General features: G+C 47.0%; 1 long non-coding RNA gene across 1 annotated transcript; it reads right to left on the bottom strand.

Annotated features, from left to right (window-relative positions):
- Positions 1–13,878: 13,878 nt before the first annotated feature.
- On the bottom strand, positions 13,879–22,060 carry LOC113910262. Its single transcript, XR_003515987.1, has 3 exons — positions 22,001–22,060; positions 18,129–18,318; positions 13,879–14,035 (listed from the first exon to the last, which is right to left on the bottom strand). It is a non-coding gene; the product is annotated as an uncharacterized LOC113910262 (long non-coding RNA).
- Between the last annotated feature and the right edge of the window lie 213 nt (positions 22,061–22,273).

Here is a 22,273-nt window from a genome sequence, read left to right as displayed (position 1 = left end):
CAAAATGACGTAATGTGAACTTTTAAAAAGCGGGGTAGACCTGTATTTTATTCACTGATATTTACCTTTGTGCCAGGTACAGTCCTAAGAGCTTGTCTATGCCTCTCGAATTGGATTGCCCCAACACTTGATGACCAGCCGAGGTATGTAAGGTGAGCTAACTCCCAGGGTCACATAGGAGAGAAGAGAAACTTGAACCCACACTTGAACCCAGGCCTACCTAATTCCAAAGCCATGATCTTAAATGCTATAATACACTCCTTCTGACTTTTCTAAAGTCCTGGTTTCCATGTTCTTCCTGAAATGGACAAGGAGCCAACAGTAGGTGGGGTAGGGAGACCCCTCTTCCCGTGCCCAGGGTCCTCTGCCTTCTACCAGATTGATGCATTTCACAGAGAAGAAGAAACGTCTTCATAAAACAATTAGTCATAAAGTCGAAATTTCCTATGCTCACAGCCTTATTATTTCCATGTATCTTTTTTATCCTTTTACCTATGATTTAATTTTTCTGTCTAGCGACTCCACAGCGAACTCCCATTAGCACCGAAAGCCGTCTACCCACTCAGATGAGCTTGACTCATGCACCATATGTGCCCCACTTTATCCACGTGGCTCCAGGCACTCACATTTTCCTCAAGGTCTCCTCGGCAGGCCTGTGGGACACCGGCAGTGGTATCCTGAATTCCCCTTCTACCGACACCACCCCCTTCCCTGCTCACAGCACTCAGCCTGCTATAATTAAACAAACAGGGTTATTTGTGACATCCTGGTTTACACATCAACAAGTTATTTTCTCTGATTTTGCTATGGATGGATTTGCTCTGCTTACATTAAACAAAAACAGCTCACCCAAAAATGCAGAGTAAGCAAGGCGGAGGCAATGTGGCCCAGCAGCTGCCTCTTTCCCCACGACGCAAGACCGAGCCTTCCCTTTTCCAGACGCCTTGGCTCAGAGGAGCCAAGCCCGGCGGCTCTGGAGGAAAGAGCCATCAAGGATCAGAATGCCGAATGGGGGGCGCCTGGGTGGCTCAGTTGGTTAAGCGACTGCCTTCGGCTCAGGTCATGATCCTGGAGTCCCGGGATCGAGTCCCACATCGGGCTCCCTGCTCAGCAGGGAGTCTGCTTCTCCCTCTGACCCTCTTCCCTCTCGTGCTCTCTATCTCTCATTCTCTCTCAAATAAATAAATAAAATCTAAAAAAAAAAAAAAAAAGAATGCCGAATGGGAAGAGAGGGCTCCAGAAACACGGAAAGGTCAGATGGGAGTTTAATTTGGAGGACTCCAGACTAAACAGCACAGGGAAGTAGTGGAAGCATGTGGGACTCCCCCAAGCAAATGTGTCCTATCAAGGGCACTGTTCTTGGTCTCTGGCAAATCAATCACCTCGGCGGCTCCACGGTGAGGTCCATGTCAGGGGGCAGGATTGGGGGAAAGGGGCTCGGGTCCACTACCTCTTCTCTGACCAAATATGTCCATTTGCCTCTGGACATGCCTTGCTCTGTCCACCCCTCGCCACAGCCATGAGGGCCTTCTAAAAGGCAAAGTAGTTGATGCCACTCATCTATTTAGATGGAGCCTCTTGGAGCTCAAGGAAAACCCTAGCTCCTTAAAATGGCTCTCTTTGCCCTTCGAGATCTAGTTGCTGCCTACCAATGCCGCTTGACCTCACCCCACTCCCCACCCCATCCTCGAGGCCTCAGTAACAGGAAAGTTCGAGTTCTACAAATGTGTCCTTTTGCACATGCTGTTCCTTCTTGAACACACTCCCTCCAGCCCCCTTTGCTTGATTCCCTTCAAGGCTTCCTTTTGCTGGTTCCTCTCCACACTTGACCAAGCTCTAAGTCTTATGTGTTCTAATGGTCTGTCTCCACACCCACCTCCCTTAAATGGTCAGCTCCGCAGGGACTGGGTCATGTTGACCTTGGTCTCTTTTGGGTTCCAGTGCTTGTCCACCCACCCGGCCCATTGGAGGTTCTCCACAGATGTCTGCTGAATGAATGAATGACTCTCTCTTGTGTCTAGCACCTCCTTCCAGGTAACCGGCCTTTTGCAAGTATCTGGTTCAAAAGCAGAGGCCACATTTTCACTCCAGATTAGAGACGATCTATATCCAAGCACAACAGAAGATATAAATGATGGCAGAGTCACACAGTAACAACCGTAAAGAGGGTGTGCTCTATATGACTGCATCCAAAAACGGGGGCGCCTGGCACAGATAAAATGCTGGGAGATGCCAGACATGAAGGAGGATACATGCTAGTATCCTATTTATATAAAGTCCAAAAACAGGTAACAAATCTGTGCAGATAGTAGTCAGAAGAGTGCTTCACATGGGGGCTGGCATGTTCGGCTTCAAGGCCTGGGTGTCTAGTAATGTACATAGGTGCATGCAGTGTGTGAATGTAAATACAAATATATGTTTACATATCTCAGTGAATGTGTATACATATACTTATAGAGATAAGTATTAAATCACACATACTTATAAATAAATATATTATAAAATATAAATATATAAATTATATATAAATATTATTATTATATATTATATAATTATATATAATATATATAATATATTTATTATTTATTATATAATAATTATTATTTTATATTTATATATAAAATTTATAATATATTTTATATATATTATATATTATATATTTATTATATATAATATATTTATTAATTATATATATTATATATATTTATTATTATATATATTATATATATAATTATATATATTTATATAATTATATATAAATGTGTGCATACAGATCTATATATAAACTAGTTGAATAAAAAGTAAACAAACTAGGGGCCAATGTGGTGCTGGGGAGGAACCAGGTTCTCCGACCCTCTGGCCTTCCTGTGGGACCACCTGGGGTCTGTCCCTTCTCTCAACAGGCGGCATCACTGGTGGCCGGAGGGTATCGTTCCTGCTCTCTTGGCCCCAGGCTCATATCCCTCTGCCAGGATTCCTCCAACTGGAAGCTGCCTCTGTCCTGCCTCCAAAGGCCCCAACTCTGGGGAATGGAGATGCCTGGTTGCTGTGAAGAGTTGGCTTCCTGAAGACGCCAGGGACCGCCCCCTGCCGGAAGAGTTTGGATCTGCAGGAGGGCCTCTGGAAGTGAGCCTGGAAGACATGTGGGAGACAGGAATTGCTCTGCAGAGAGGAGGGGAAGGTGAAGGCTTTGGACATGGGAGAGAATCCGGAGGAGGGTGTGGGGAAGGGTGGTGAGAAGCAGAAAGGAAGCAAGAGTGAGTGAGATAGGATGTGGCCGGGGCATCATGTGGTGACATCCTCAGTGTCAAGGGTGGCCAGGAGACTTTAGATGCAACACTCAAGCAGTTTTGCACTGGAAACCCCTCTGTGTCCCCTTCCTCCCAAACCTCCAAAATAGTCTGCTACACACACACACACACACACACACACACACACACACACACACACACGGCGCTGTTCGAGTTGGGATTTAGGAAGGGAATCCAGGATCCCCCATGTCTGGTTCACTGAGGTAGTGAACAGGGAGGGACAGGGAGCCGGTCCTGAAATCGTGGCTGGAATGCAAAGCCGACCTGTGACTGAGGGGCTGTGATCCTCTCAGGACTCCTCACAAATCCAGGGGACGATTTTGGATTTGCATGGAATAGTGACTGAGGGCTTTCAGCCAATCTTATTTAGATTTTAAAGGGTTAGGAGATCACAGAGGACATCAAGGTCGTGTATTAGTACATTTAAGTAGCTATTAAAGGTCTTAACTCCTCTACTTCATTATAAGTCCCCTGAAGGCAGAGATTGTTTATCTCGGTGTCTCCCACGAACCCCAGAGCCCGGTCTGGAATAAATCCAACTCCTGAAGTCTCTGAGAGGGACAGGTTGACACACAATACTTTACACACCGTATCCTTTGAACATACCTGCAGGCAGGTACTGCCTTGTCACAGCGGCCCAGAGAGAATGAGCTACCCCAGCTCCCTTTTGTGACTTGACAGCCTCACGATATTTTCACGTGTGTGACTGTGCGTGGTTATAAGCCACGGGAGGAGGGTATGTGGAGATGCCCATTTCTCACTGAGGAAAGGAAAGTTCAGGGAAGGGATGGAGCTTCTTCCAGACACCCCATTAGTAATGGGGACAAACAGAATGATTGCTTTCTTTCTGTTGGCCACACCACACTTCTAAATTACTTCCCAATCACTGAAACACTCACAAAACGACTGCCCCCCAATCTGTGGCAAGGCTTTGCAGGGGGAGACATCCCTCTGCCCTTCTCCCTCTCTGCTGTTCGGAGCCCCTCATGCATCACATGGTTGGGGGTCAACTGGGCTGAGAATGGACCACCACCCACAGCCCGCTTAGGGTGCCACTACCTCCAAATGACCCTGTCCAGGAGCACCTTGGGGCTCCCATTCATTCATTCACTCATTTGAGTTGGCCAGGAGGAAGGGTGAGGCAGAGTATTCTAGGAGGGGGGGAGCAGCACATTTAGCAGCCTGGGTGTCAGAGACAGCCCAAGACGTTTAGCGAATTGTGACTGGTTCAGTTCGACTGCACGCAGAAGTGAGGGGAGAGGGTGGGACTTGCCTCGCTGGGCCCACCTGTGGTTCCAGGGGACACAGGCACGTTGGTCAGGTGAGAACACAGTTACTTCCGATAGCACGGCTCTCCTGGGCGCGCGGCATACGCCAGCAGTCTGCCATGCCTGGCAGCTCAGAGGCACGTCCCAGGCCCTCCGAGTGGACACTGGTGCCTCTTTCAACAGATTTGAGATAAGAATAGAAGCCCCTGCCCCCGTCACCTCCACGGGGTAGTGCTCTCCAAAACCCTTTCCCCAAACCCAGCCGTCTTTTGGAGGAGACAGTCATCGAAGGGTCAGAAACTGATTTTTCCATCCACCTTTTACAAGTCCTCGATGGTGGCATTGGAACCTGGCTTCTACCGTCTATGATACACTTCACACGTAAGCCTGTCACTGAAGTCCAGAGGGAACCACAGAAAGAATGGATAAGAGGTAAGAGGGCCAGGAAGCCAAAAGAATGAGCCTTGGGGAGGAGAGGCCCGGCAGGAGAGTACATCCAAGGGCTCGGAGTGGGGCAACGCAGTCTGTGTATGCAGCTCAGCCTCCGGAGTCTGCAAGGCTGGGATTCAGGTCACGGTTCCCCAACACCCGCAGCGTCCGAGTCTCTTTTCTCATGTGTAATACGGGAATCCTAAGACCTAACTCACAGGACAAATGACAAAAGACACGGTGAGTCTGATCGATCGGTAAAGGTAACATGGTGCAAACCCAGCAGCCAGCCCTCCGTGAGAGCTGGGGATCCCAGCCCTGGTGGCTTTGGCTTCACCCTACACGGTCTTTGTATGGCTAAGGAGGCCCTGAGATTACAGCCTGCCAGGCTCCCAACTCCTTCCCCCATGAACAGCTTTCAGGCACTTCTAGGTCAGGGACATTCTTTTTTTCCTTTTGACTCCTGATTTACCAACAATCCAAGATGCGGGCTTGAACATTCTGAAATCTGAGCAACAAAGAAAAGAATCATGATCTAACATAGGAAAAAAAGCACAGAAAAATCTTCCTCTGCCCTAAACTATCTAGCTGTGAAGTCTTGGACAGTGTAGTCTAACCTCTGGGCCTCAGTTTCCTCCTTTAGAAAAAGAGAATAAACTTTTAGACATGCCAAACCAAGTACTGACCCTGCCCTCACAGACAATACCTAGACTCAGACGGACCCGGTGGCCCTCTGCCTCATCAGCATGTTGTATTTATTTGCTGGGGCTGCTGGAACAACAGACCACAGACCGAGGGCTTAAAACAACAGCATTTATTGTCTCTCGGTTCTGGCCAGAAATCTGAGATCACGGTGTTGGTTGGGTAGGTTCCTCTTCAGTGGGTTGTGGGGGAGAATCTGTTCCATGTGTCTCCCCTAGCTTCTGTGGGGTTTCCTGGCAATCTTTGGCATCCTTGGCTTCTAGAAGCATCACTCCCATCCCTGCCTTCATTCTAATGGCACCATCCTTGTGTGTGTGTGTGTCTCCAAATTTCCCCTTTTTATCAGGACTTCAGTTATATTGTATTTGGGGCCCACCCTACTCTAGTAGGACCTCAACTAATGACTTCTGCCATGACCCTATGCCCAAGCAAGGTCATATTCTGAGGTATTAGGGGCCAGGGTTTCAATATATGAATTTTGAAGGGATACAGTTCAATCCAGAGCAAGGCAATCAGCCTGACCTCAGTTTCTTTGCCTCTAAAATCAGCGGTAAGCCCGAGGAATAAATGGGGCAAGGTGTGTGAAGGTCCCTGACACATAACAGGTGCAGCACAGCGTAGGAGCTCAACGAATATTGATCCCTTCCATCAGCAGAAATGCCCAAAGCCCCACTCTGAGTTTCTTTACTTTGGCTCTCCTCACTCCCCACCTCCCTCTTGCACCATGGAGCCAACAAAGTGATTTCACTTAACCTCAAGAGTCAAATCTATTCTCTAAAAGGAAGTTTTTGCTCTGGAAGTCTGTGTCGGGGCATTACTTGGGTACTCCTGACCCTGTGGCACGTTCCTGATCCAAAAAGCCCAGCCTTCCCAAGAAGATAAAGGATGTGACAGCTGCGGGGAGGGTGACACTTTTCAGGCACTGCTCAGGACTGCCGGCAGGCTAGAGCATGAACAAATGCACCCTCCTGTCTCTCCTTCACTCCCCGTCTTGTCGGCTTTGATTCACAGGCTGTATAATTCAAGTCATTAATTTTTTCCATTCAGTGCGCTGCCAATTTCTTCTCATTTTGTTCCTGGAAATCTCTTGTGTGCGTCTTCTAAATTTAAAATAAATACACTGTACATAATTGGATGCTAACCAGACAACACTGAGCAATCATACGTTCTCATTGATTCTGCAGATGTAGTCGTCTCAAACATGAGTGGGAAAGGTCTCTGGGCGTGTTCCAGATGAAATGTTAAATGGGAAAAGCTGCCTTCACGTTCTTCAGGATCAGTATCAGCCTTTAGAATTATTTCCCTTTATAAACAACAAAAAGTTCTTGTGCCAAAAGTAGACATCCAAATTGTTCCAGTTGCTACAATGTTGTGCTCCCAGGGCTGAGTGGAAAGAGCTTAAGTATAGACCTGAAGAGATCAGAGAGCTCTGTCTGCAAATCCACCACGAAGAGGGTATACAACACCAAATAAGCACTATGCTGTGAATTTCAGCTATGCAATTAAGAGACTGTCCCAGATCTTTTTTTTTTTTTCTTTTCCAAAATATGGCTGCATCCTTGAGATGATATTTAAGGTCAGGAATATATTAAGTAGCATCTTGTGGAAGAGACAGAAACACACCCTGAAGAATCCATTTGTTTGCTTCTATTTCCTGGTCCTCTTGCTAGTAGGGGTCATGTGATAAGTTCTGGCCAATGAAATGCGAGCAGCCACGATGGGCGTCACTTTGGGGTGGGGGGAAGTCCATGCACAATTCTCCAGACTTTCCTCCTCACACCTGGTGACAGAAGGTGCCACATATTCCAGATGGTGGAGCCTTCATCAGCCTACGGCCCCGAGTGACCTGGTGGGGGAGACCCTCCTGCCGACCTGTGCGGGACACATAGCAGGTGTGAGACAGGAACCTTTGATGTGTTAAGACACTGAGATTATTTCTAATACAGCATATTCCAGCTTGGTGCATATAAATCTTATAGAGAAAAAAAGCATTTCCTTTTAATTTCTACTTAATTCTTTGTCAAGGAGAAAGTCTTAGTTCGTGGTAGTAGGTCTTTAGCACTTCTCTTTCTTTTATAATCTCATTTTTCAACTGAATGAGATCAGACTTTGGGCTCAGTGTCCCTCACAGGCAGTAATACACAGTGTGTTAGTCTGCTCCGGCTGCCATAACAAGGTACCACAGACCGGAGGGCTTAAACAGCAGACATTTATTTTCTCAGGTTTCTGGAGTCTGGAAGTCCAAGATCAAGGTGTTGGTGGGCTTGGTTTCTTCTGAGGCCTCACTCCTTGGCTTATCTTCTTGTTTTGTGTTCATTGCTCACCTCTCTGTGGTGCACATGTCTGGTGTCTCTGTATCCTAATCTCTTCTTTTAAGGGCATCAGTCATATTGAATTAGGGCCACCTTAACAATCCGACTTTAACTGAAATAGCTCTAAGGTTCTATCCCAAAATCACAGCCTGAGGTACTAAGGGTTAAGACTTCAACATAAGAACTGGGGCAAGGGGAGCACAATTCAGCCAATAAGACCAAGCTAGATTTTTATTTAGCTTTCATTGGTTTTTGGAGGGGTGGGGACCGCTTTCATTTATTTATTTATTTATTTATTTATTTATTTATTTATTTGAGAAAGAGAGAATGAGACACAGAGAGCACAAAAGGGAAGAGGGTCAGAGGGAGAAGCAGACTCCCCGCTGACCGGGGAGCCGATGTGGGACTCGATCCTGGGACTCCAGGTTCATGACCTGAGCCGAAGGCAGTCGCTTAACCAACTGAGCCACCCCCGCACCCCTGGGGATCGCTTTCTACTTATGGCAAGCTATGCCAGTTTTCCACTGATTAAGATGCATAGTTTTCTTAAAATATAAATGCATTTAAGTAGAAAGATTGACTTAAAGAAACATGTAAGAATTAATAGTATGCCCAAAACTGTGATGAGAGATGCAAATCACTAAATTTTGGGAAACATTGGCTGATTTCTAAAGCTTGTCCCAATTCATACAGCTTTTTCTTATATAATTTTATTCATTTATGCATCCATTTAACTGAATGCCTATTAAATACCTCATTGGTGTGAGACACCAGAGTGGTTATAGAGTCAAATAAATAGTGCTATGAGAGCAGAGAAGGAAAAAGTTTAATTCTGCATGGGAGAATCAGGAAAGACTTCCTGGAGGTGGTGATAAACAGTATAGTTTGGACTTCTCAGCCATACCCAAACCCACAGATCACAAACACTGTCTCTTCATCCTTGACTCGATATTTTTTGAATTTTGAATGTATGCATAACCCTGTAATAGGTGCTTCCCAGAAGATACTGTAGCTTTAAGAATAGGGAAGTTGCTAATTAGCTGCAGAAATCATGCATAAAATTCATGACTTGCGTTTAAGGTTGTACTTCCCCCAGAGATGATTTTTTAAATGTTTGGGTTTTTTTTCCCCCTTGATTAGGAACCTTATGTTTTCCTAGAGTCTAGTTGTCTGATATAAAATACAGATTGGAAAAATTCAGTCATAATTGCGAAAATATATTTCTTAATCAAATGTAACCACAGGGAGAAAAAACTTTCCTTGAATAAGCTTTCCTGAGAAGAGAATATTTATTTGGGGGTTAATTCATCAGGCACTTTCATCGTTAGTCCCTGACTTGGTCATTCGAGGAAGTACAAATATTGAGCTCCTACTATATGTGGGGACTGTTCTAGAAGCTACAGATACTGTGGGGAATCAGGCTGGCTGGGTGCTCTCTCATGGGGCTTACATTCGAGCAGGAGAAATTGACAACAAGCAAACAAGCAGATACATGGGAGGCTATCGAGATGAAATAAATGCTGGGAGAGAATTGGAACCAGGAGACATGGTAGGGGATCATGGGGGTGGGGGGAAGTGGCTGTGTCAGATTGGGATGCTGGGAAAGACTCTCCAAGGGGCTACTTAAGGTGAAATGTAAGGGACAAGAAGAAGCCAGTGGGAAGATGATTCCAGGCCCAGCAAATTGCTGGCTAAAGGCCCCAAGGTACAGATGAGTGGGTGCGTTTGGGGAACAGAAAGCAGACCTGTCTCTGCAGCCCTGTGGGCGGAGGAGAGTTGGGGAAGGTGAGGTCAGGGAGGAAGGCAGGAGCCAGACTCAAGCCTGGCCGTCTGACGTTTCCTCCAGCAGAGCACACGTCGTAGAAGCGACTTACCAGTGCTTTCAAAAAAACATTTTCAGGCATTCGCTCTTCTCTCCTGCTAGTCTCCTAGCTTTCAGCTGACTTTCTCCTTCCAGCAGAAAAATGTGTGCAAGTTCCCCCCAACTAAGATGTACAATCTTTTCTTCTTCTCTAGAGATTAGTCAGCCACGAGGAACGATTTTTAGGAAATAGTTCATTTGTCTCATTCCTAATTAGTGGAGCAATTACTCCTTTTTCTCTTATGAGCATTCTTTAAAAAACAATAGCATAACTTTAATAATCCTGTCTGTAGTGTTATTTTTGCAGGGAAGCTAGTGCTGAGGGAACCATATGGGTGAACTGCTCTATGGAACCTCTGGGGTTCGGTGAGAGCAATTGATGAGCTGGGAACAGGGGGCAAGTGTGGCTCTTTCTTTTCTGCAGCCTCACCTGGTCACCTGTTTCTCTTCACTCCCACTGGCACCATCCCAGACGAGACCTCTTTATTTCACAACTGGATTGTTGCAACAGTGGGTCCCTATGCCTCTGAGCTATTTTCGTTCTCGTTTCTTCTGTGTGCTACTCTCAGATTCATCTTCCTAAAACACCTCTTCAGTCATATCATTCCCTCACTAGAGAACTTACAATGGCTCCCCATTGCCTCCCAAATCAGGCTCCTCGGTCTGGCAGCCACCCTCGCAAATGTGGCCTTTTAGATTTATGTGAGCAAATACGGTATTTCTTTCAAGGTAATGTGTTTCAGGTTCCAGCAGAGCACCTCTGATTTGTGTAAAACATTCTTCATGCTGGAAATGTCAGCATCGCCTGTAAGAATTCATGAAAATGGAGAAGCAAGCAAAATTTATATAAAAGCAAGCAGTTCCGCCCAACTCACCAATCAGGTGTGACATGCAGGACCCACACCACAAAGGTGATACCAGATGGGGACAAAGGAAAATTGGGTGTAAAGTTCAATTCACACAAAGGAAATATTCCACCCGGTTAGAAGGTTGGCTGTGTGCAGACATATGCGGCTCAGGAAAATACCGAATCAGTGTTTAAAATAGGTCTTCTATTAACCTGCATAGCACAGATGCAGCAACAAACACACCTCCGGAGTTCAGCAGTCTGACAGAGTAGCTCGCAGCTTGCTCACGTTGCGGTGGGAGTGGTGTTCCCAGACAGGTGTTTCTGGTCCACGGGCAGCTTTCTTCCACAGGGTAATTCAGAGCCCCAGTGTGGTCGGCGTCATCTGCTGGAGGAGGGGAAAAGCTCTGGTGTGGAGAAGGCACACCTGCTTCTGAACAGTCCTGGCCCAGAAATGGTACTTATCGCTGGGGCTCAGTCCTCTTGGTTCGAACAACAGCCCCTGGACACAAGGGCATCTGGGAGAGGAGTCTGTGGCTAGGCAGCCGCTTTCCAACAACAGCCCTGTACTGTGGGAGAGGGAGCGAGGATTTTGATGGGCAGCTAGGTGCTCCTGCTGTCTAGCCTCTGGCGTGTTTATATCAAGATCTATGGTCATTTAGGGCGCCTGGGTGGCTCAGTTGGTTGGGCGACTGCCTTCGGCTCAGGTCATGATCCTGGAGTCCCGGGATCGAGTCCCGCATCGGGCTCCCTGCTCAGCGGGGAGTCTGCTTCTCCCTCTGACCCTCCCCCCTCTCATGTGCTCTCTCTCTCTCTCTCTCTCATTCTCGCTCTCTCAAATAAATAAATAAAATCTTTAAAAAAAAAAAGATCTATGGTCATTTAGTCCTCGGGCTAAATGTTACCTGTAATGTTGTGGCACTCGGGCAGAACCTGATAAATAAAAGCACACTTATTTTCCTAAAAGCTAGGTTTTATTCCATCACTTCACCTGGTTAGTGCCTAGTCAGTGTCCAGATGTCAGCTCGGTTGTCACATCCTCAGTGAAGCTTTTCCTCGTGTGTCTGCCTAAGTCACAGTTCTGTTCTCTGCGAGCTTCGAGCCCCCACACGCTTCGCATCTGCAGCACAACATTGGTGCAGCTCACGCTCGTGTGCAGGAAGGATGGATGGATGCCCGTCTCCCCCAACAGAGTCTAAGTTCTACGAGGGCAGGTCTTTCCAACTGTTTTTCTTCTGCCTCATTCCCAATCCCTAGCACAGGGCAGGCATACATACAGTTGGTGCTCAATATCTAATGACCGGCTGAGTCAACTTAGTAATGTTTGTTCGTTGTCGAAAAATTGGAAATACAGATATAGAACAAGAAAATGAATCTTAAAACTCATCCGAAAGTCCTCTATCACTCAACAATTAACTGAGTTCATGCTGCGCAACAAGTCCAAAAATCTCAGTGCCTTCCAACAAACGCTTATTTGAGTTTTGTGAGTTGGCTGTCATGGCTTGGCTTTAGGCTTTGGGTAAATCCAAGTCTACTCCTCATATATCTTTGGTCAAGACCGAAGCTTAAAGATTAGCCACTACCTGGGGTGGGTTGTTCTCACGGTGCCAGACAGCTGGGCAGGTGGTCAAGCCAATCCACAGGAACACATTTAAAACCTCTACTCAGGGATGGTGTAGGTTTCGACTGTTCACATTCCATTAGGCAAAGCAGTATGGTCATGTGAGACAAGGAAAGACTCTGCTCAGTGAACTTGGCAAGAATAGGGGGAAATGGGAGACTTATAAAAAAAAATAGGGCAATTCACCCCATTTGCATCCTGAATTTTTTCTCCATATGTTTAAATATTATGTGTGTGTACATAAATATTTCAGTATTTCTTAGTGTCTACTAACGGTATAATACTTAATATTAGAGAGATCCTGAGGGGAGGGGCATTGCCAATATATGGGCACCAGTGGATATAGAGTATTTTATTAATTGCTCTAGTGATTCACCAAAAAAATGCAAAATAATATTTCAATCTAAACAGTGCTGAAACCATGCCCTGGCTTTATTTATAGCTACTTTTAAAAATAAATGAATTGTGACTCATTAATAAGTGTAGCAAGAATAACAAAGCTGTGCCTTCCTGCCTTCAAACGCTGCCGTTCACAAACCATTCTAGAAAGAAACTCACACACACAAACATTTCGTCACCACTCAAGCTGGTTCTGGTGCCCAATAGTTCTGTGATGAGAAGTCCTTTGATCTCTCAGCAGTAGACACAGAAAACAACAGGTCATCCCTACCATGAACCCTTCCTTCACATCCCCTTTATATATCTTGCAAGTGACAGGAGCTGATTTCTTCTATGGATCAACAATAACCAAGTACTTAAAAGTCTCTCTCTCTCTCTCTGTCTCTTTCTGTAAGCTTTTGGTGTATTCAAATACAACCGAGGGCTTAAATCCTGACTTATTAAATAAGAAGGAAATGGTTTACTGTGATCTTACATTGAAGCTGCTCAGATGTCAAGCTGAAATGTGAATCAGAAAATCAAGGAGAAAGGATATCTTAAATGCGTCTTGGCACATGTATATTTGCTGGGGGGAAATGTACTTGTTCAAACACTGATGTTGCTAATTTCCACTTCTACCAAAGCTAACAAATACTACACATAGATTCTTTTACCCTGCTTCCTTTGTATTATTTTTGCCACCTTATTTCTATCTTGAAAGGGGGCTAAGTTAAAATAAATATAACACAAGATTCAAGGTTCACGTTAACTCTAATTAGAAGTTTCGGATTCAAGCAACCAAAAGCCAGCCCGAGTGAGCCAGTCTCTCCATAGCAGTGTAGGAGATAGTGTGCAAGCGAGTGCCTGGCCCAATGCCCAATGTGTAAGTCCCGGCTCCATAACTGTGAGTTCAAACCATTCTCCTTTTCCTCCATGGAGGAACTGGATTAGGGTCACAGAATTCTATTTTGAGACACTGGCCAGCAAACTGGTGTTATAAAAACAGGAAAACAATCCCCTGTCTTCCCAGACACTCTGGGCCTGTTTGGTTGGAACTTGGCACTTTCTTTCTCCTGCTTGACGAAGACACCCCCCCTGCCCCGCCCTTTGCCTTCTTTACCAGGACCATGTGTTCTGCCTTACCTGCCTCCTCCCTCATTGGACGGCTGCCCGTGCCAATGGCCTGTGGTCCTCCCTGAGATGCATTGCCCAGTTGATCTGAAGAGATGGCAATTTTGCAAGACCCTCCCGGGTCTTGACTCCTGTCTCACTGCCGCTAATTCCACCAACTGAGAAAAGGTCACACCTAGAAAGCCAAGGAAGGGCATGGTCAATATCAGAGCAGATGGGCTAGACAGCGGCGGAAAATGGTCTCTTAGGAAATGTGTCCTCTGTTTCTGCTTGAGCAGGGTTTTGATGATCTCTTCCTACATAATGAACCACCACCCAAATTAGCAGCCTAAAACAATCACAATCATTTTCTCTCGCTCAGGTCTCTGGGTTGACCAGGTGGCTCTTCTGTGGCTTATGTGTGAGCTCTCTCATGTGTTTGCAGCCAGATGGCAGCTGAAGCCGAGAGTCATCTGGATGCTCAGTGCTGGAACACCGGGCCTCTCTCTCTCTCTCTCTCTCTCTCTCTCTCTCTCTCTCTCCATGGAGTCTCAGGGCCTCTCCTTCCCACCATGGGTCCCCAGCCGGGAAGTCAGACTTGTCACCTGGCCATTCAGCACCCCTAGAAAGCACAAAGGACCAACTGCAGACTCAGGCACTGGACTGACACAGTGCTTTTGCTTGGCTAAAGCGATTCCAGGGTCAGTGGAAGGAAAATAAACTCCATCTCTTGGTTAGGGGCAGGGAGCGGGAGACTGGCAGAGATTTTGTGGCCACCTTCATCCACCGCAGGAAGGTTTTGGAAGGACTTGTTTTTCAATACACTTTCTGTAGCAGTTCACCTAGTCCTGGTGCTTTTTGCTTGGGCACAATTCTCTTGGGTTGCATGCTTATTCTTGGCTTGATCTTCTTGAGCCCTCAGCCTTGCCAACTGTCTTCACTACTCCGTGCTTTCAAGTCATTAGCAGACATCCCTTTCCCTTGGAAAATGGCATAGCGTGCATGTGTGAGCACATGCGTGTGTGGAGTGTGTGCACATACTCACTAGGGAACAAAACAAATGATAATAAGGAAAGGAATGCAGTTAAATAACATATAGCCCTGTATGAAGCTGTGAATTCTGGGAACTTCAAGCTCTTTTTGGAGATAATGTTTGTTACGTCCTTAAGAAGGAAAAAAAACAACTTAGCGGTATCAGGGCATTTTAGTCAATATTAACATGGCCTACTGGTTTCAGGGACTGTTTTGAGTGGAGAACATATTGCAAGAGGAAATTCCCATCTTGCCAACCTTTTCATCAAGCCTATTAAGCTAATGATTTTATTTTAACAATGGCTTTCCCCACAGCCGGCCCGTCTTGGGTATAGACTGCCAGACGTGGTTACTAAACACCCAGAGACTCAAGCAATTATAGAAGATGCTATTTTTAAGTCCTCTTGTATTGTCTCCTGGGCAGTAAGCCGGCTAACATCAGTCCCTCGGGTTCTGGAAGCTTCTGCTCTCACCAGTGTGAGCCCTGACCTCCTTCAGGTACCTCTGGTCACTTTGTCCAGGACTTAGGTGAGAGCTGGATGCCAGGGGGGGCAAGGAGGCACTCCTAACCCCAGATGGGACTCTCAGGGAATCTGTGACAATGTGGATGTAGTCTCTAGGCTAACAAGAGCTGTGTCTTTCACTTTCCTGAGTAGCTGCTGGGCAGTTTACCAACATTCCCTTCCCTTGCCTGTGACCAAAGATGCCCGTGTGTGAAGCTTCTGAGCTTTAAGTGTCCACCCGAGTCAGGTGGCCACCAATGCCCTTGGGCAAAATTTCGAAGTAGATGCCGTTAGTTGGTGGCATCGCCTCCCTGCTGGAGGTCTTTTCTCCTCTGGCCCTTGTATCCTCAGCACCCTACCCTACTTGCTGCCCTCAAACCACCCCTGCCTGAACCCCCACTTCAATCTGAGGTTGCATGTCCCTCAGATGCTCTCTGAGCCACTCCATCACAGTCGCCCTCTCCCCCTTCCCCCCCATTCCTCAAGGCTTTGCTCACATTTCTCTGCTTCTCTGGCCCTGTGGGCATTAAATTTGCAACTGGCATTCAAGGCAATAGCCAGCCTTCTTGCCACTCTGCTCCAGGTCTAACTTAGCACAGATGATTGGCTTGCTAAGGAGTACTAAGGGCTGACTCACAGGGGAACATTCTAAAGGGGGCATTCTGGGTCAGAGGTGCCCCTTCCTCCCCTACCCCAGAACCAGCCCCACCTGGCTCCCACCCCAGAACAGTGACCATGATTGCAGTGGGAGGCAATTATCCCAATCAGCCCCATCTTAGCAAATTATGATGAGGAGAGTCCCTTCAGGAGGGAGTCAGATCTCTTGGTCTCTTGGACCTACACACAAGCCTCATTTAGCAAACATTTAGCAGGCCAATGTTTCCTCAGATAATCAGGAAGAAAATATATTGACACATTCCTAGAACTTATTTCTTAAGAAAATTTGAATTCTCGGCAACCATCTCAGGTCCCTTCCCTCTTTGGGAGCTTTGTACTATCATTTTACTATTGCTCAATAAACCTTGCTTTGCTGGCCTCCCCCAAATTGAATTCTCCACACCCCCTTGCTCCCATCCACAAACAGGGTGTCTGTCAGGGCAGCTACTAGTCCCGAGGGTGTCTTTCTTGGAATTCGAGATGTGGGCTTTTCCTTAGGGCACACTCATCCCACACCCAGGAGCCCGATGGGATTTTGGGGCCCCTCCCTCTTCCCAGTGGGTGCACTCATACAGAAAATATTCTCCTCACTGAAATCACACAGCTCTGGACTGGTTGTCATATGGCTTGAATGCAAGTTTATCATTTTTGTCTATGCTGTATCTTGTTCTATAGAGGACTTGAGGCAATTTACAAGAATACACAAAATCAAATTGAAAAATTAAACATAAATAAAAATCAGATTCAAGGAAAATGTAAATAAAGGTGAGCAGTTTTCCTTACTTTTGACTTGAGAAAGCCAGAATTTAAATAGACCAGCTGGAGCTTACTGAGAGCCACACAGTGGAATCATTCAGGCATTTTTTAAAAGTAAGATTCTAGGGATGCCTGGGTGGCTCAGTCGGTTAAGCGTCTACCTTCGGCTCAGGTCATGATCCCAGGGTCCTGGGATTGAACCCCATATCGGGCTCCCTGCTCAGCGGGGAGCCTGCTTCTCCCTCTCTCTCTGCTGCTCCCCCTGCTTGTGCTCTCTCTAAATAATTTTTTTTTTTTTTTAAGTAAGATTCTGAGTCCCATTCCCCAGAGATCCTGACTTAATTGTTCTGGGGTGTGGCCTGGGCACTGGCCTTTATTAATGCTGCCCAAGTGATTCTAACTTGCAGTCAAGGTTGAGAACCACTGTTCTCCAGATGAACCTACCATGACTATAACAAGAATACAAATTTAAGTCTAAGCTTCCCAGCAGCTGAAGGAAAAAGGGAAACTGATGCGTTTCACCATACATTGTCTCACAGATAAGAAAGCTTTTTCTAACTCTGAAGTCTGAAGGAATGCACTAAAGTGTATATTCTTCCAACATTTTCTATACAGCTGTGTATAGAAATACACATACACAGCTGTGTATGTGCGCAGATTCCTTGTATATATCATCCTTTCTATTCAAATGGAGTCATACTAGATTTGCTGTTCTATAACTTGGTTTTTACAAGCACATCAACACAGACAGATTTTAAGGAAACTTGGCAGACTTGTTCTCAGAGTAACCCAGAGGAGCACAGACAACATCTATTCTCCTCTTTGGCCATTTGTAAAAAAAAAAAAATAATAATAATAATAATAATGCCATGGCTTCTATCTTTGTAAACCATGGACTGCATCCCCCCACCCCCTTCCTGTTGTTTCTTGGCATTTCTGCCTTCTTGGTAGCATGAGTAATCCTCAGAACACAGGGTGCCCAGAAATCCTGGGTTGATTAATGAAGGACGGTTCCACCAAATGCTGGCAAAACCCCTTTCACGGACATGGGATGTCAACAGTAACCACATTACGGTTCTTACTTTGCACGGACAACACTAGACTCATCCTCCGTGACCCTCATTCCTGTTTCCTGTCCACAGATGAGAGCTTTCTGCCTAGAAAAATACCTAGTGGAGAAAGCCAGCCCTTTGGTGTGGCAGATGATATCAGGATGTTGTGGTTGGATGTCCTCATAGCCCATCATTTGGGCCCAAGAGAGGCAACAAAAGGGGACAGAACATGTCTTTCCTCTGAAGCAGTTGTCTCGCGCCCCCAGATATGTAGGCAAACTCCACTTACCTCCTTGAGGGTGGGGTGACAGGGTGCTGGGGACAGCCGTCTAGATGCACCTCCAGGCCAAACAGTGCGGACACGCCAGAAGGTTGCTCAGTCTTGCGGTAAACGAAGACGAACGGGTTCTGCTGAACAGCCCCTGTGCCTTGGTGGCCTGAAACTCATCTCCTGGTTTTGTCACCGAGTCCACACAGGCCTAGCACAGAAAATGGAGCTGCCGCTAGTTTTGCAACCAAACCCAAGTCCGTCTGCCCGATGCACACAAAGCCAGTCACCGAGACATCCAGCATGCGGCAAGGAAAGGTGTTTATTCCAGAGGCAGCCCCACGAGGAGATAGGAGAGCAAGCCCCCAGTCCACCTCACCCAAGGAGAGCCAGGGAAATTTAACAGCAAACAAAAAATGTCTGGGTAAAAAGTTGCAGCTGCTCTTCCTAGTCCCCTGCTGGGAATTAGTCCCTTAACTCTTTGGTCGCTGGTTTCACTTGGGGCAAGATTTTAAAACAATATCCCTACTATAAGCACAGAAAAGACAAGCTGACTGCTTCTTGCTGCTTGTAAGGAGGCAAACTCCATATGGGAGACATTGCTGGGTTTTGTGTGTGTGTGTGTGTGTGTGTTTTCAGCTACCAAATAGCCATAGGACTATGACAAGTGGCAAGATGTTGAAATACTTCCAGACCGATGAACACTCACTATCCCGCGTGGGCCCCCTCCTGCCCAGGCTGCTCCACCTCTCCCCGGGGCTATGCCCCGGCCTCCATAGTCCAGCAGCTAAAGTGTGAGGTCGGGCCCGCCCCAGTCTCTGGGACCCTCTCTCAGCCACTGGACCCACATCCTGGTTCTGGTTGGGCATTGTCAGGGCTGTGCCAGCATTCTGCAAGCCCTCCCGGGGGGCAACCTCCACATCTGGGGCTCCTGGCACCTGGGAGACCCTCCGTAGATATTTGTTGAGTGAATGAATGAAGCCACAACCCGCTTTTGCCTACCTTTTGGTAAGTGGGCCACAAGGCAGAGCCCAGGCCTTGCCCAAGAGCTGGCCATTCTGCCAAGGGAGGGAGCTGAACTGAGAAGGTTCATTGACTCGTGAAGACTTGAGAAGACAACATCCCTTTGGATGGGAGGGTGCCGCTAGGCAGTCCAGGCATGAAGCACCCCAAGGAGAGCTGGGCTCTGCCTGCTCTTTATCTTGAGGTCTCAGGGGCAGGTGTGACCTCCACGCTGAGCTCAGGATGAAAGGTGGGCCCTGACGAGGGACCAATAACCACAAAGGCGCTGATATTAACATCCCATCCAATTAAAGTTCACTCTGTGAACATTGGTATTTGCCAGGAAATGGGAAGGACTCCTGCCCCCCCATCCCTGTCTGCCCTTTTTTCCTCTTCTTTTTCTTTTTAAAAACACATTCAGAAGTGTTTTAATGGCTGTTGAAGGAAATTATTGCTGCAGCAATCACGGCTCTCTGTGTGAAATGCCTTCAATAGGCCGCAGCCTTCCTCGTGGGGGTGGGGGGGGCATTTGGATATTAAAATGCCACTGAGCTACATCTGCTGACAAGCAGCCACTAATCATCTCTTGAGGCAGCGGGGGCCTTACCGCAGGTCCTCGACTCACCAATCCCTTCCTCAGGCAGGTTGTGGCCAGATGGTGGTTTCTTAGGCAAGGACAACAGAAAAGAACGAATAAAGGGGTGGGAAAGGATCTGGCGGTGAGAAGCCAGCACAGAAAGAACCATTTGCTCAAACTCTGCTTGAGGTGAGAACAGACCCGCAGGCCGGGCATCCAGGAGGTCCAATCTTCAGCTAAGTGGGGCCTTGGAAGATGCATGTGGCCTTCTTGTTAACAGTTACAGCCACAGACTAAAACCCCAGCACTGCAAGTTGGGCAGCATCATATGGTGGTGGTGGGGGGGGGGGATATAGTCACTGAACCCGTGGGTCCTCTTCTGCTTCTTCACCCTCTTCTGTGCCCAGGAGGCTGATCGGCATCAGGACCCCCTTTTCCCCTGCCTTCCTTCGGACTCTGGCCAGTGGGAGGCAGCAGCAGGATTTAGGAGGGTGGGAAGAGAGTAAGGTCAGGGAATATATTCCCCAGCTGACTCCCTATAGAGACTCCACCGCGGTGGTGGCATCTGTCTTGGCGCTGGCTGCCATTTCTGTTGGATGGTTGTCTCTGTCATGCCACCCAGATGGAACAAGCCTTCTAGATTCTCATAACTGCCCCCTCCTCTCCCCTTCAGGCCCGGGGGAGGTAACGACTCCTTCCCCACCCTGTACACACCATTGCTAGCCATGTACTCACTGTCCCTTTTTAGGCCCCCCATCCCTGCCACACCTTTGTAAGTTGCTCTTTATTACACTCTCTCAAAGCATTCAGCTTGAATGTACCATCTGTTTCCTGCAGGGTCCTGGCTGACGCAAAGGAGCACTCAGGTCTTCTCACACGCACCTTCTCCCAGACCTTCACACCGATCCTGCAATGTTGTCCTAATAATCTTCCTTCACAGAGAGGATGTTACGTCACCTGCCGGAGGCTGCTCAGCTGGAGACAGTGTGACTCCAGGCATCAGAAGCATTTTGGCCTCACTTCCAGGGTTAGATCCTGCTCAGTGGCCCTTAGGGTCTCTCAGAGCTCATGGAGATCTGCCTGTGGGTCCCTAAATCCTTACCTCAATCGTTTCTGGTCTCCAGCTGCTTTATGAGCTAAACTTTGCTTACCATGCTTTTTTCAAAGCACTTCAATACCTCTGATTTCATCTGAGCCCTAGAACATGGATTTGCTTGGATCCAAATCATTCCAAGGCATACTAAGAGCCTATAAATTGTAAGACCTCCAGCAAGGGGGCTGCTGACAGGGAACGAGTGGCTCTTGTATCATCCTTTGGTATATGGACAGTTTTGCTCAGTAATGTCACGTAGAGGGGTGGTACTGTCCCCACAGCTGGAGCCAGCCTATCTACATACAGCAGGGGCATCGGAGGGGTCACTTTGCCTGGTGTGAAAGCCCACTCTTCCTTGTACTAGGTGGCATAACCCATCTGTATTAGGGTAAAACACACCTCCCTAAGAAGCAATCCTAAGATGCAGTGGCTTAAGAATATGGATTTGTAAATTTCTTCTTTTACGAAACTGTCTGATTTGAATGTTCCAGGCCAACAGGCCACTCTTTTCCATGCAGCCATCAGGAACCCTGGTACCTTCCATTTTGTCTCTGCAGCCCCAAGAGCAGTGCTACTTAAAGTGCGGTCTGCAGAAAGTTCAAGTTCGCAAACTTCTTGGTAGCAATACCATGAATTGAGTCATGACATTGAGAATAAGCTTTCGGAAACTTTACTGCAATTTGACATTTCCATGACATCTGAGTGTATGTATAACTAGTAAACCCCTCACTGAAAAGATTGTAGAACACAACTGTGTTTGGTGGTGGATTGAGGGTGTGGTGGTGTAGAAATCCAGTTCTTCAACACACGGTAGTCTGAGAAGCACAAAAGGGGAAAGAGCATGGAAGAGGTACACCCCAAGTCCTAAGGTGCCAGCCTGTGAGGGGATCGCTTTCTTCTACTCACATTCCCTCAGGAGAACGTTTCAACATGGCCACCACCCCTAGCCACAAGGCAAGATGGGAAATGTAGTCCCTAAGAAGGCCGCGTGTGTCCATCTTCAACACCGTCACCATGGAAGATGAGGAGAATAGATTTTGGTAGACAACTAGTCATTTTTGTCACATGAATCGTCTTTATCATCCATTCCTAGATCCAATCTGCTCCATTCCCCATCAGTCCCACCTTTTCTACAAGCCTGCCTAGCTGTCTGTCCTCACCTGTCAGTTGGACATATTGGGAAGAGCAGAGCTCCACACCCGAAGACCCGCGTTCTATTACCTCCTCTGCCAAAAATGGCTCCACGACGTGAAGGACGTTCCCTCAGCCCTGAGCTTCAACTTCCTCCACTGTCAACCAGGGCTGGTGATATTTATCAAGTAAAATAATTGTTAGCCAAGCACAGCATACATTATTTAATCATAATACTAGCATTCATGGAGTGTCTGCTATGTGCCGGGCACTGTTTGAAGTATATTACATGAGTGAATTCACTTAACCCCCAGGAAGCCTGTAAGAGAGGTACCGTTATTATCTTCATATTGGATCTGAAAA

The sequence above is a fragment of the Zalophus californianus genome, chromosome 6, assembly GCF_009762305.2.
Source record: "Zalophus californianus isolate mZalCal1 chromosome 6, mZalCal1.pri.v2, whole genome shotgun sequence".
Taxonomy (NCBI): Eukaryota; Metazoa; Chordata; class Mammalia; order Carnivora; family Otariidae; genus Zalophus; species Zalophus californianus.
This window is presented reverse-complemented; position numbering and strand designations above follow the sequence as displayed.